Raw genomic sequence first — 12859 nt, 5'->3', positions numbered from 1 at the left:
TGTAAAACATGGTGTATATACCAGATAATGTTTCAAAAATATTTATTTAGTTAATTTATTTATTTAGGCTGCGCTGGGTCTTAGCTGCGGCACATGGGATCCTTTAGTTGTGCCATGCAGACTTCTCAGTTGCGGCATACGGACACTTAGTTGCGGCGTGCAGGATCTAGTTCCCCAGCCAGGGTTCGAACCGGGGCCCCTGCATCGGGAGCACGGAGTCTTACGCACTGGACCACCAGGCAAGTCCCCAGATAATTTTTTGAAAATGTGAAAAATGTTAAATTCTAAAGTACGTGAGAGCCCAAGGGCTTGATATGTGGGGTTGTGGGCCTATAATTATAAAACTTGGGCTTATGGTAAGAGGCGGTTTTATGTTACAAATTATATCTACCTTCATAAGAGATATTGGTTTGTAGTTTTATTTTCCTGTGATATCTTTAACTACTTTGACATTAGTTAATACTGGCCTCATAGAACGGTTTGGTTTTCTTTCTTCTTGTATTTTTGGAAGAGTTTGTAAAGGACTGGTCATTAAGATGTCTCTGGAGATCTCTCTTGTTCTTTTGTTTTAGAATATATTACTCTGTTTCTTCATTTTCCTTGACTTTCTGTGTTGGTTTCTGCACGTTAAATAAAACAACTGCCTCTCCCAGTCTTTACAGAGTTGTCTCATTTAGCCGATAAACCTGCCCAGCCCAGCTCCGAGCTGCTCTCAAACCTTTGTGACAATCCAACCCATCTTCTTTGTGCTTAGTGGCTCCCAGTGTCCGAGATGGTGCCAAGATCTATCAGTGTCCCAAAGGGGTGGATTGCAGTCAGCACCTAGTTGTACGCTGAGTAGAAGCTGGACCCTCAGGCAGCAGCTGGGAAAGTATTTAGTTGAACCCTTTCCAGGGAGAACCTGGGAGATGAACGTTTTTGCTCCCCGTGTGCTGAGCCCAGATGTACCGCCATGGCAGAGTGCTTCTGCGTCCGTTTAAAAACTGCTTCTTTATTTGCTATAGACCTGTGGGATTCATGAACGCAAACCCCACTGGCTATTAGAGCCAGGTGATTTAGGTGTTTATCCTTGGTCAGCAGCCGCAAAAGCTGGGCCGTCAGATGTATGTAGGAGCTTGTTCCAGGAGATACTGGTGCCTTGGCTTTACTGTTGGAGCAGACCAGAGGGGAAGATGGGGAAGGTGTCTGCAGGCTTCCCCAGTCTCCAGGGAGGGTTGCAGGCAGCCCTTAGGTGCATGCTGACGTTAGAGGCTGGATGAGCAGGCAGCATCTTGTAGGAGCAGTTAGACCCCTTTGCGCGAAGGATGGGCAGGCGGGCATTTTTGCCTGTTCCTTCCACACTGAGCCCTGGGGGGACATTCTCAGTGAGTGCTCGTGTGCCCGTTAAGAAATGCTTCTTTGTTTGCTGCGGTCTTGTGGGTCTCATGGACGCAAGCCTGTTGGATTTTAGGGCTAGGTGTTTTGGGGGCCCGTCCCTCAGGAGGGAGTCTTGGTGGTTGGGGTGCTAGCTGTGTCTTCTAAATGCTTCAGTCCTCAGGGAGAAGCTGGAATTAGGAGTCTCCTTCCAATTGTAAGGAGCTGTGCTGGGAGTGGGGGGCACGGTGAGTGTGTCTCAGCGCTTCCTGTCTGTTTCAACATGGGCATTTTCTCTTTCACCTGATGTGTGGAGTCACTTAGTTTCTCGATTTCTTTCAAAGGGAATTTCTCTGTGTGTAGCTGTATTGATAGAATTGGTGCATCCGTAGGAGAGAAGTTCATTAGCCTTCTTTGTTATCATTTTGGTCACTGCTGCAGGCAAGATTTTGATCTCAGTGTCACAGGAATAGAAATTAATTTAAAAAATCAGAAAACAAAAAAGATTTTTTCATATGAATATTTAAGAAAAATCAATCTCATTTAAACAACTCTTCTATCAAAGAGAAACTATGAATCAAAATTAGAGAATCTCCTGAAAGCACAATAATGAAAACATTTTATTTAAGATCATTTGGAATAAAGAGAAAAGGGCGCTCAGAGGAAAATTTATAGCCCTTAATACTCTTACTTATTTAAAAAAGGGAAGAAATAAATTATCCACCAAACGGAAAAGTAAGAAGAAAAATGGGTTAACTGAAACAAAACAAAAGGAATTAGTAAAGTTAAAAGCCAAAATTATGGAATTAAAAAAGAAAAAACAATAGAGTGAATTCAAGTTCATATTGTGAAACAATAGCGATAAATATTAAAGTAGGTAAAACACTTGCTAACCTATTTTTGAAGAGGGGAGAAATTTCAAATATAAAAGATAAGAAATCGTAAGGAGCAAAATGAGAAATTATAGGAAAGTACAGTTTACCAAAACTGACATGTGAAAAGACACTAATTTTTCCAATTATATCCTGGTAAAAATAAGGCCAAATTCTTATTGAACTTATGCAAATAACTATATTGCCATGAAAGGTAAAGAGATTCAATAAACGAAGTGAATTCTTGGAAAGTGAGAATCCCATATCAGTTAAAAATATTTAATTTCAGTTTATCAAAATAAAGTCTACAGCACTGTTATGGATTATAAATAGCTTAAAGTCATCAATGAGTGGTATGCAAGTAAATGTTTCACAACTGGCTCTCCAGAAAAAACAGAACAAAAGACTGGTTTGAGGCATTTGCCAGTTGCGGAGGTGTAGATACCCCATCAGTACTGATTTCAGCTACTAGCCCGTTATGTGGTTCCTCCACACCCATGCAACAGTCACGACTTCCAAAGCAGAGGTTATAGTAAAACATAGTACAGTAAGTGGCAGGGATTCATTTTTAAGTATTTATTACCTTTATTTATAATATAATTTATTTAATTGTAAGTTTATGTAATTTAACTTTTAGTAGTATCTGTTTGTAACAGCTGGTCAAAAGATTCCCCAAATTCTAACAGCTGATCTCAGTACACCATTCTACCTGCTCTCTGATCAAATTGTCCCACCTCTGGGAACTTATCCTACAGATGTACCTGCACACACGCCCGAGGACGTGTAAACACAATTGCAGCATTGTTTATTATAGCAGGAGATTAAAACAATCCAAATTTCTATTTGAGAAGGACTGCTTACATAAACTCTGATATTTCCACAAAATGAAATGCTCTGAAGAAGTTTAATTATTTTAAAAAGAATGAGAAAACTATGTATTGATATAGAACTATCTCCAGTATACATTGTTACATGAAAAACACATAATGCAGAACAATGAATATTTTTGTGTAAAACTGTACAGAAAACAATTTAATTGTATTTGCATAAAGAAACACCCCCCAGGGACTTCCCTGGTGGCGCAGTGGTTAAGAATCCACCTGCCAATGCAGGGGACCCGGGTTCGAGCCCTGGTCCAGGAAGATCCCACATGCCGTGGAGCAACTAAGCCCGTGAGCCACAACTACTGAGCCTGCACCCTACAGCCCGCGAGCCACAACTACTGAGCCCGCATGCCGCAACTACTGAAGCCCACATGCCACAAGTACTGAAGCCCGTGCACCTAGAGCCCGTGCCCCGCAACAAGAGAAGCCACTGCAAAGAGAAGCCCGCGCACTGCAATGAAGAGTAGCCCCCGCTCGCCGCAACTAGAGAAAGCCCGTGCGCAGCAACGAGCACCCAACGCAGCCAAAAATAAATAAATAAATAAATAAAATTTAAAAAAAAGAAAAGAAACACCCCCCAAATACAAAGGAAACTAAAAAAATACTTTTCTTATATGAGATGGGGGTTGGATGTGGAAAACAGAGATAAGGCTACTTACAATACCTTTGTAAATAGTTCTGATTTTTGGCCATGTGAATGTATGAGCAAGTTACAATCTTTTTAAACCAATGAAAAGAAATCATTGTCCATTTTGAACTATAAATGATATTTTCTTAATGTTTACCAACTAAACTTGATAAATTGTACTATATTACTTTCACATGTGCTATATAATCTTGTTCATATCAATTATTTTTCCCAGAATTAACATATTTTCAGTATTCACTTATTTAATATCTTTCTTTGACTTGACTGTAGAATTGATCCGTCTTCCCTTCTTGCTTTAGTTGTCTGAACATACCACCTTTACAGGGGAGTTTAACATACTAACATTGACCTAATTTTTCAAAATAATTGCCACTGCGTTTGTCTCTGTTTCATAAAATAGGTTAACCACCTCTTGCACAGTAGACAATGAAGCCACGGCTCACGCTTCAGCGTCAAAGCGAACACTTGACATTCTCACATTTTAATTTTACTTGTGTGACTCACCTCTACTTTCATTCAAGCTACAGTTTTTGTGCAAACTGGGAAGGTAAGAAGATCACTGGGTAGCATTAAAGAAACAATTCTATTCCTAGCTCCTCCACTTATTAAATGATCATGGTTATGCAACTTAACCCCTCAAAGCCTGTTTTTAATTATAAAGTAGAGATAGGGTTATTCTGCATAAAGCACAAGGAAGTTAACGTGTCCAAATGAGATGTTATCGTAGGAAGTACTTTGACAAAATCAAAGGCTCGTGCACATTTTTATATTATTGCCATCAGCACAAAGCGATCTTTTAATATGCTGCATAGATTTTGAAATCAGGAAAAAAAACTGTACCTTCGAAATAAAGCTGGTTTCAAACTTTGCTGTTTTATTGAAAATATTTGTGTGTCGGTTCTAATTTTATTTACTTTTATCTCTTTACCTACTCCCTCTGCTGTTCAACTGTCCTGGTTTTCATATTCTGTTAAACTGGGGGGTGAGGGGTAGGGGTCAGGAATAAAATCAAAGAGGATTCACCTCTGTGCCTCCTGAAATATTCTTGTATTGGAATTATCTATTTCTAAGGGTAGATTATTCAATCATTCTGTATTTTTTTTGGGTAGTTTATAGAAGTAGGCTTTGATGTTCTTTTAAAACCTCACTCTTTGGGTGCAGTCTAAAAGCTTTTCATTTTAATGGCACATGCTTTAAAAATGCTAGAAATTGAAGGAAGTCTTATAAAACAAAGGAGTCAGTCAGAGATGGTGGTACTAGATTCAGGATGTATTGTGGCTTCTCCACTCAGGGGATGTTTGTTTCTAGACTCTGAGTGCTAACTGAATAATCATGAAATTTACTGCAAAACAAGAAACATTTTTGGCAAGCACTGCCTCCAAATACAAAGCTTGTTCTGAGTCTGAACTCTTGGGAGCCATGAACTGCTAAGTTTTGTTAAGCTCAGTGACTATATTGATCTTAAAAGTGCACGGTGCTACGTAGTACTCAAAGGAATCCACCAGCTCGTTTTCTCTAGATTTATTATACCTTGAGTGCTGTCACTTTGCTCATAATTTTGCTTTAAGAAGTATGTGAGATTAAAGAGAAAGAAAATGCTTTTAAAGTCGATATATCAAATATAACTACTGTCTCAAGTTAATGCTACCTTTCAAACACATGCTCACATTCTATCAGCATCTTTTCTGGTCCCAAACCCGCCCGTCCGCATTTGCTTCTTTACTGTGAAATGCGCCGTATTCTTAATTCATTCAGCCAATATATGTTGTAGATGATGGATACTATATGGGGAATATCAGCAGTAATGTCATTACAATTATTTATTAAGTCAAAATGCTTTTCACTCTTTGCACACAGGAGGGTGCCTTTGGTGAGGTCGAGTGAGTGAGTGAGGGGGTGACAGGGGTCTGTGTCTGTGAGAGGCCCTGGCCACACTCTGGGGTCCTGCACGGCCTCTTCTGGGCCATTTGAAGACAAGGCAGAAAGCCATTCAGGGACCAGGAGTCCCTCAGTCCCTGGGAAACCAGTTATCCCCCAAACCAGGAGTCCATCAATTCCTCAATGGACAGTGCCTTTGTAAACCTGCCCTAAATGTCCTTGCGTGCTAAGTTGTGCATCAGTGGTCATGGTTATTCCTGAGGATTAAAAGCTCCTGGCTTTTTCGTTCTCCGTTGAAACTCATGTTTTTATACATAAAGTGAAATCCTGTGAACTCTAAGCAATACTTCACACATCCTCATGTTTTAAAAATGGCTTTTCCGATGCAGTTCTCAGAGGCTGAGGATCTGCCGTCCTTCCGCTACACTCCAAGCCAGTGTTTTCAAGGAGCAAAGACAGGCGTGGAGAGAGGCACATTCCTCTCCTCCAGACCCACTCGGGGTGCAGTGTCTCAGAGACGGAGGGATGGGTTTAGAAAATGTCTATGAAAAGGATCCCCAGGGGGATCCCCTTCTTACTGTGCCTTTGCTAAGCCACACGAGGAGGATACAAACACTGGGGGAGAGACGAAAATTCCCAGAGACTCCGTCTTAGTAGCGATGAAGATGTAAGGCATTGAATGTCTGAGACCCCACTGGTTGGACAGAAAACAAACCAAACAGAAAGAAAGAAAAAAATAAGTAAAAGAATCCCTTAACATTTTCATATGTTTCTGCAAAAGACTTTCAACAAATGCAATTATGCGAGCTACGATACCACTAGGAACCGCGTGGGAAGTTTTGACTCTCCTCTCTCACGGGCTGAGACACAGTGCGTGTGGTGTGTGTGACCCCCCGGACCGGCAGGATTGGGTCCGCCGGCCGTCTCTCCCCACAGCCGGTGAGGACACGCCTTGGACACTATCCGGTCTAGTCATGACCTCCGGTGTGTGGAGCTGTTTGTTTTAACCTCACTGGAAACCTCCTAAGGGTGATGATTGAAAGGGAGCAGGCCCTCTGCTTGGGGTGCCTGCGCGTGGATATTGTTCTAGGCACCAATGTTTCACCAGGACACCCCACAGGCAAGCTCTTCCCTCGGACACCAAGGCCGGGCAAGACAGCAACTTTTCAGGTTCAATGCAGGCGCTGGGAAGACAAAGGATCAAACCCAAACGTGTCATCTTCCAAAATGAGCTTAAAGGAAGTCACAACCGCCTTCCTTCTCTGTGGATGCGGGTTAAACGCGCCCCGGGGGACAGAGGAGCAGGTCCTGCCCAGAGCCGCCTTGCAGCCGGCTGAGCTCACCTAGCAGAGACCCCGCGTGGATCAGGCATGGGGGTCCTGAGACGAGACAGACCAGCACCTTGAACTCCGGAACTAAGAGAGTTTAGTAAAAGTCTGTCGATAAGGTGTGGGGAGAGCTGAGTGAACCAGCAAAGGATGAGTTCAGTACCGCAGTGAGGGACGCAGGAGAGAGGGGTTCTGCCACCCCTTGGCCTGAAGGGAAGAGGGAGGAGGGAGCTCTGTCATTCTGGGAGGACGGCCGCGCAGAGAGGGCCTAGGCGGGAGCTGCCCCTTCGGCGGGGGTTGCAGGCCGACCGCGGTGCCCAGGCTGGAGAGTGCTGGGTAACATCGGGACCTCACTCTCCACCTGCCCTCCGATCTGTCCCAGGTGCCTTCCAGACCTGGACCCAGCCAGAACTCTCCCTACTCAGAGCGGGTGGAGAGTGACGTGCAGGGGGAAACAGAGAGCATCCACATGGGGTGGGAAGACCGGAAAGCTGGTGTCCTTGTGCCCCTGGGCTGAGTCCTTTACCTTCAAACATCACAGGAGCTGAAAGCCTGGGACCTTGGCTAGTACAGATGGACCCTCACCTTCAGAGCGCGCACGTCTCCCACCCAGCAGCCGGCCCAGACAGCGTTCTGTTCCCTGCAGTGCTCTACAAAGGGACTTCCCTGGGGTCCAGTGGTTAAGACTTTGGACTTCCAACGCAGGGGGCACGAGTTGGATCCCTGGTGGGGGAACTAAGATCCCGCATGCCACCTGGCACAGCCAAAAAATGAAATGAAATGAAGTGAAATAAAATAAAATAAAATAAAATGTGAGACATAGCCTTGCCACCAGCCACCTGACATAGCCCTGTCTCCCGGGTAAGACGTCCTTCAACAGAGAACTCAGTATCAACTTTCGTGATGCTGTATTACCTGTTTATTTCAGTTCTGATGTTCAACTATAAATCACGATCTTAATCCTATATAACGTCCGGACCCCAGTGACGTTCTCCTTGTCAAATGTCCTATTTCACATTCTGTGCCATGTAGACACTGTTGATTACCTCTCCTTCCTAAATTCTCTGTTCTCTTGATTTCTCTGAGTCTGATTCTCCTTCCCCTCCTTCCTCTATGCCTGTCATCAGTCCCCTTTGCTGAGGCCCTATTAAATGGTGTGGTTTCTGCAGCGTTTTCTCATTAGCTTGGTGTTCTCCCATGCTCATCTTGGTGCCCTTATTCCCGCCCCTGGCTCTACCTGCCCCTTATCTCTCCAACACGGGCGCTCCCAGCAGCAGAGGGTCCTACACCACACACACACACGCCTCACCGGCGCCTCAAACACAGCCTCGCAGAACCTGAGCTCATTACGTTCTCCCCACGTTGCTGTGATCGCTCCTGTAGTTCCTATTTCAGTTAATGGTACCGCCCTGCACCTGGTCACCCAAGCACAAGCCTAAAGTACTTCTAGGCTCATCCTCCTCCCTAGCTTCCATGTTTATTCAAACCACAAGTCTTGCCAATCTAATTTCCTAAATGGTCCTCAAAACGATCATCTCCTCGCTGCTCTCTCAGCAATCGCCTTGCTTTCGGGTTGGATTATCCCTCACCTAGCACTGCTCTCTCCCCCAACACGGCCCCCCCCCCCCCCCCGGTCCCACCCATCTCCATCCTGCAGGCCACTCAAGCCCCAGCCCAGCCCCGCCGTCCGGGCACCGGCGGCCTCTTTGCGTCCGTCTCCCTCCAACCTCCCCGCTGGTTCTCACCTCAGCACCATCGCCCTGGTAACACTGCAGACACACGAGCACCACGGCTCAGCTTTCACACCTCTGCACAAGTGCTTCCGTGCCTTTTCTTCCCGGTAAATCTTGTTCAAACGCCGGTCCCTACCTGGACGCCCACTTTTCCTCTACGACCGGAGATAATCCTGACTCCTTTGCACTGATTCTGTCCAATTAGTCCTTTGGACTAATCAGTCTTTTACGCCATGTGTTGCTTTGTGCTGCCGTACTTTCTCTCACTCCATAACCTAGGGCCTGACATGGGAGTGGCACTGAATTTACAAATCCATGGATTCAGTTTGATCAAGAATTTCAGTGCAGGAAGTTTCAGGTTTAAGTCCCTGCCCTGTGACCATGGGGAAGTCCTCACTTGCATAAGACGCAGGTATGGGGCGCATTAAGATGCCCTTTGTTTATAACAGTGCGTGGTGCTGATTCAGTGTGAAGCTCCCACGTCTGCTCTTGTCTCTCCAATGCATTCAACTCATTAAAGATGAGTGACGTCTCAAAACTCCCAGATCTGAGTATGCCACCACCCACCAACTGATATCCTCCAGTGTCTGTTGCTCTTAGGCTGAAATCCAAGCGTTTGTGGGAGCCCGGCGTGATCTGGGCCTCAGCTGCCCCTTTATCTGGTGTCACACCTCCCCGGTCCCCAGACTCAGGTTCCCTGACCTCCCCCAGGCCCACGTATGTGTCCTCTCCTGCCCATCACGGCCGTCACATGTGTGGTTCCTGCTGAGGATGGTCCCTTTCCTCCTCTTCACCTGGAGAACTCCCGCACAGTCTTCAAATGTCAGCTTCAATGCCACTTCGTACTGAGCCGGGGTCCCTGACGCCTGGTCTTCAGGGCCCCTACAGACAAGTGCAGTGTGTACACCCGCAATAGCTCATAGGCTTCCTTCACGCCAAAGACAGAAGGGGACTTGAATCTTTAACATGGCAATTTGCTGACAGACATTAGTTAGTAAAGTGTCTGGAAGAAGGGGCGCCAGTTTTCATCTCACACAAACTTGCTGCCTTGGCTGTCAGCTTGTCTGTTTTATTAAACACTTTTCCTCTATAACACATACCAGGGTTAGCTGTGTTTGTTATTAATTAATTACTCATAAAGGTAAAAACATTAGATCTGTCTCTCACACCAGATTGCACATCCTCTTTGGGAAGGGACTGCCTTTGCCTTGTTCATTTTTGGACCCTCAAAATCCTGCCTCTTCATCTTCCGCCTGGGGACATTGAGCAACGTCTGAGGAGTGAAGTGATCTGGGGGGGCTGCCTTCTGGCTTTCTCGAGGCTGCACTGGCCGCACCCAGGGTCTACGCAAATGAAACTGCTCCCTTCAGCTCTACACCCACTGCAGGTTTCTGTCTACCGCTGGAGACATGAGAAAGCAAACTGACACAGTTTGCTGGTTGGTTCTCTAGTCTATGTGACAGAAATGCCAGAGCACCCATCACCCAAGATGCTCGTAGCACTAATCAATAAAAATCACTGAACACATGCTCAGCTTTACAAGAGCTTTACTTGTAGTTATAAGCATAGTGTTTGCATTGAGCAGAATGGCAGGTGGGGATAGAGTGCTAGTAAGTTTAATAACCTGTTTTACAACAGTGTGTAACAGTGTACAGAATGTCAACAGCTTATTTTTCCTTCCTATTTTATAAGCTTTACTCCAATAGCATGATAACATTTCATGACAACCTGACTCCACGTAGGTAGCTTTCCTCTCTGTGTCCAGAGACACAGGCCAGATTCTCCTGGCAACCAGAGCTGCCTAAAGGCTTCTTAATGCTCTGCCCATTTTGGCTTCACTTTATTTTGGCCATTAATTTGGTAAAAAATAGGAGTACTCAGATGAAACAAAACTACTTTTATCATAATTAGTAATTTGTTGCCTTCAAAGACTGTCCCAACTAATAGAGGTTTCTTACCGACGATCAGAATTAGAACATCATTTTGCAGTCTAAAAGATACGTGCAGCGTGTACACCTGCAAGAGCTCATAGGCTTCCTTCACCAAAGACAGAAGGGTCTGAGTCCTGCATTCTGTTTCCATTAGAGAGGTATTTTCCCAGCAAAATCCCTCCTAACACACACACTATATATATAGTGTGTATATATATATATGTGAAAGGGCAATCAAGAATTTGAATTATTGGAATTGTACCAACTTTTGGACACTTCTTTCAAGTTTTTCACTTTAAAACTTTCCTTAAATCTTTTCAAGTAATGCCCTTCCCTTTCTTCTTTTTTGCTCTTGCTAAATATCCCCGCCTATATTGTTTTGTCTTTTGGGGAAGAGATGCTCTGCTTTTGTTCCTTTACATGAAATCATTCTGTTCAATCAACATGTGGCAAGAGACAGAAACACCTGTGTTTGAACCCAGCTCTAACATTACCAGCTGTGCAAGCCACCTGTGTGCACAAAAAACAAAAACAAAAAACAAAACAAACAAACAAAACCCCTATGTGATAAGTAAGTGCAAGAGGAGGATAGATACTGTCAACATCCTTTCAAAAGTGTGCAGCACAGAGGCAGCTGTATCTCAGTGCTGAATTCACAGATAAATAGACAGATAGGTAGTAGGTTGATAGATAGATAATCATGCCCTTCTCAGTTATTTTCCTTTAATGTATTATTTCGACTTTCTTTCTGACTTGGATACTGCTCAGTTTTTGTAAACTTCAAACAAACGTCTTGCTGGGCTGCTCTGGTGGCAGCCTGGGATCCCACCGTCAAGAAGTGAGCCCCCAGACATCTGCAGAAGATTCGACATTTGTCCTGCCATCTTCCTGACAGACAGGGACCCTCAGACCCATGGAGGTCACAGCATTCCGATGTTTTGTGAAGGCAGATGTCATCTTCTAATGAAAATCTGCAGTCAGACTTAAAAAAAATATAAGATTTATCAAAACTTACTTTCAAGACTCCTAGGGCACCAGGGTTGAAGGGATGCTGCTGGACTCATATCACGCTTCTCAGAAGAGCCGCACATTTCCCGGCTGGGGTAAGACGTTGGTGGGCACGTCCCTCTTTGGGGGCCACAGTGTCTTGGAAGAGGTAGGGGTTCCCTTCTGCTATCAGCCGGCGGATGGAATGACTGTATGGGCCATGATGGTGCCCAGGTGTGGGCACCTATGTGATCTGTGGGAAGCAAGGGAGGGCCCGTGTTTGTCTCAAAAAGTCAGTCAGTCTTAGACAGGAGACCACTCAGGAAACTCAGGCATCTTGCCTCCAATACCCAACTGGGAAAGGGGAACTTCCCCAGGCTCCTTGAGGACCTCATCTCAGTGGCTGGGTCCTGCTCCCTTCCTCCAGCTGACCTCGGCTTTTCTACCTTTTGGTCGCTGTGCTGAGGGCTTCTTTCACCAGCAGAACCTGATCCTGGCGCTGGCAGAGTTACCCGAAGGAAGAAGGCTGATCGAATTTCCTTGCGGGGCTCAGGCCCTCGGAGGTTTTAGAGAAAAGGTGCCGTAGTGAGGGACCGTGAGGGCTGCAGAGATTAACGCGGGAGAAAGAGACACGGTCACCTACCTGCACCTACACCGAGGCCTGGGTAAGGCGGGGGTCTTGCTTTTCCGCAGGTAGCACCACGAAACACAGGTGCTGCCTTAAGGTGCATTCTGTGCGTGGTCTCCGACAGAGGAGACTGAAAGGGACGGAATATTCTGTTTCTGTGTATTCAGTCATTTAAGTGTTGTGATTTGGTCTTATTCCAACTGGATAATTTCGCTACTGTATTTGGACGGGCCACTCAAATAGAATTACGATTTCCCCCTCACCTGAAGGCAGACGTGTCCTGAGAGCTGGGCCGGCAGCAGCTCTAGACACACGGCGAGTTCCCCAGCGGCGGACTCGTGCCGGACCGGCGCGCCCTTCCCGACGCCCGGCGGCTCAGGTCAGGCGGCGGTCAGGCGGCGGGGCGGCGGGGGCCGTCGGAGCGAGGCTGCGCGCGGGCCCGGGGGCGCCGCGGGCCCAGGTGGGCGGGCCGGCCGGCCGGGGCGGGGTCCCTGGCGCCCGCGCGTCCCCGCGGCGTCCCGGGGGCTCAGCCGCCTCCGCTCGTAGGAGCCGCGCGCGGAGCGGCGGGGACGCGCTCGGGGTGGGGGGAGGCGTCCGCGGCCGGAGCGCGGGGCTG

The sequence above is a fragment of the Eschrichtius robustus genome, chromosome 17, assembly GCF_028021215.1.
Source record: "Eschrichtius robustus isolate mEscRob2 chromosome 17, mEscRob2.pri, whole genome shotgun sequence".
NCBI lineage: Eukaryota > Metazoa > Chordata > Mammalia > Artiodactyla > Eschrichtiidae > Eschrichtius > Eschrichtius robustus.
The sequence above is the reverse complement of the archived record's forward strand: the minus strand, read 5'-3'. Positions refer to the sequence as shown.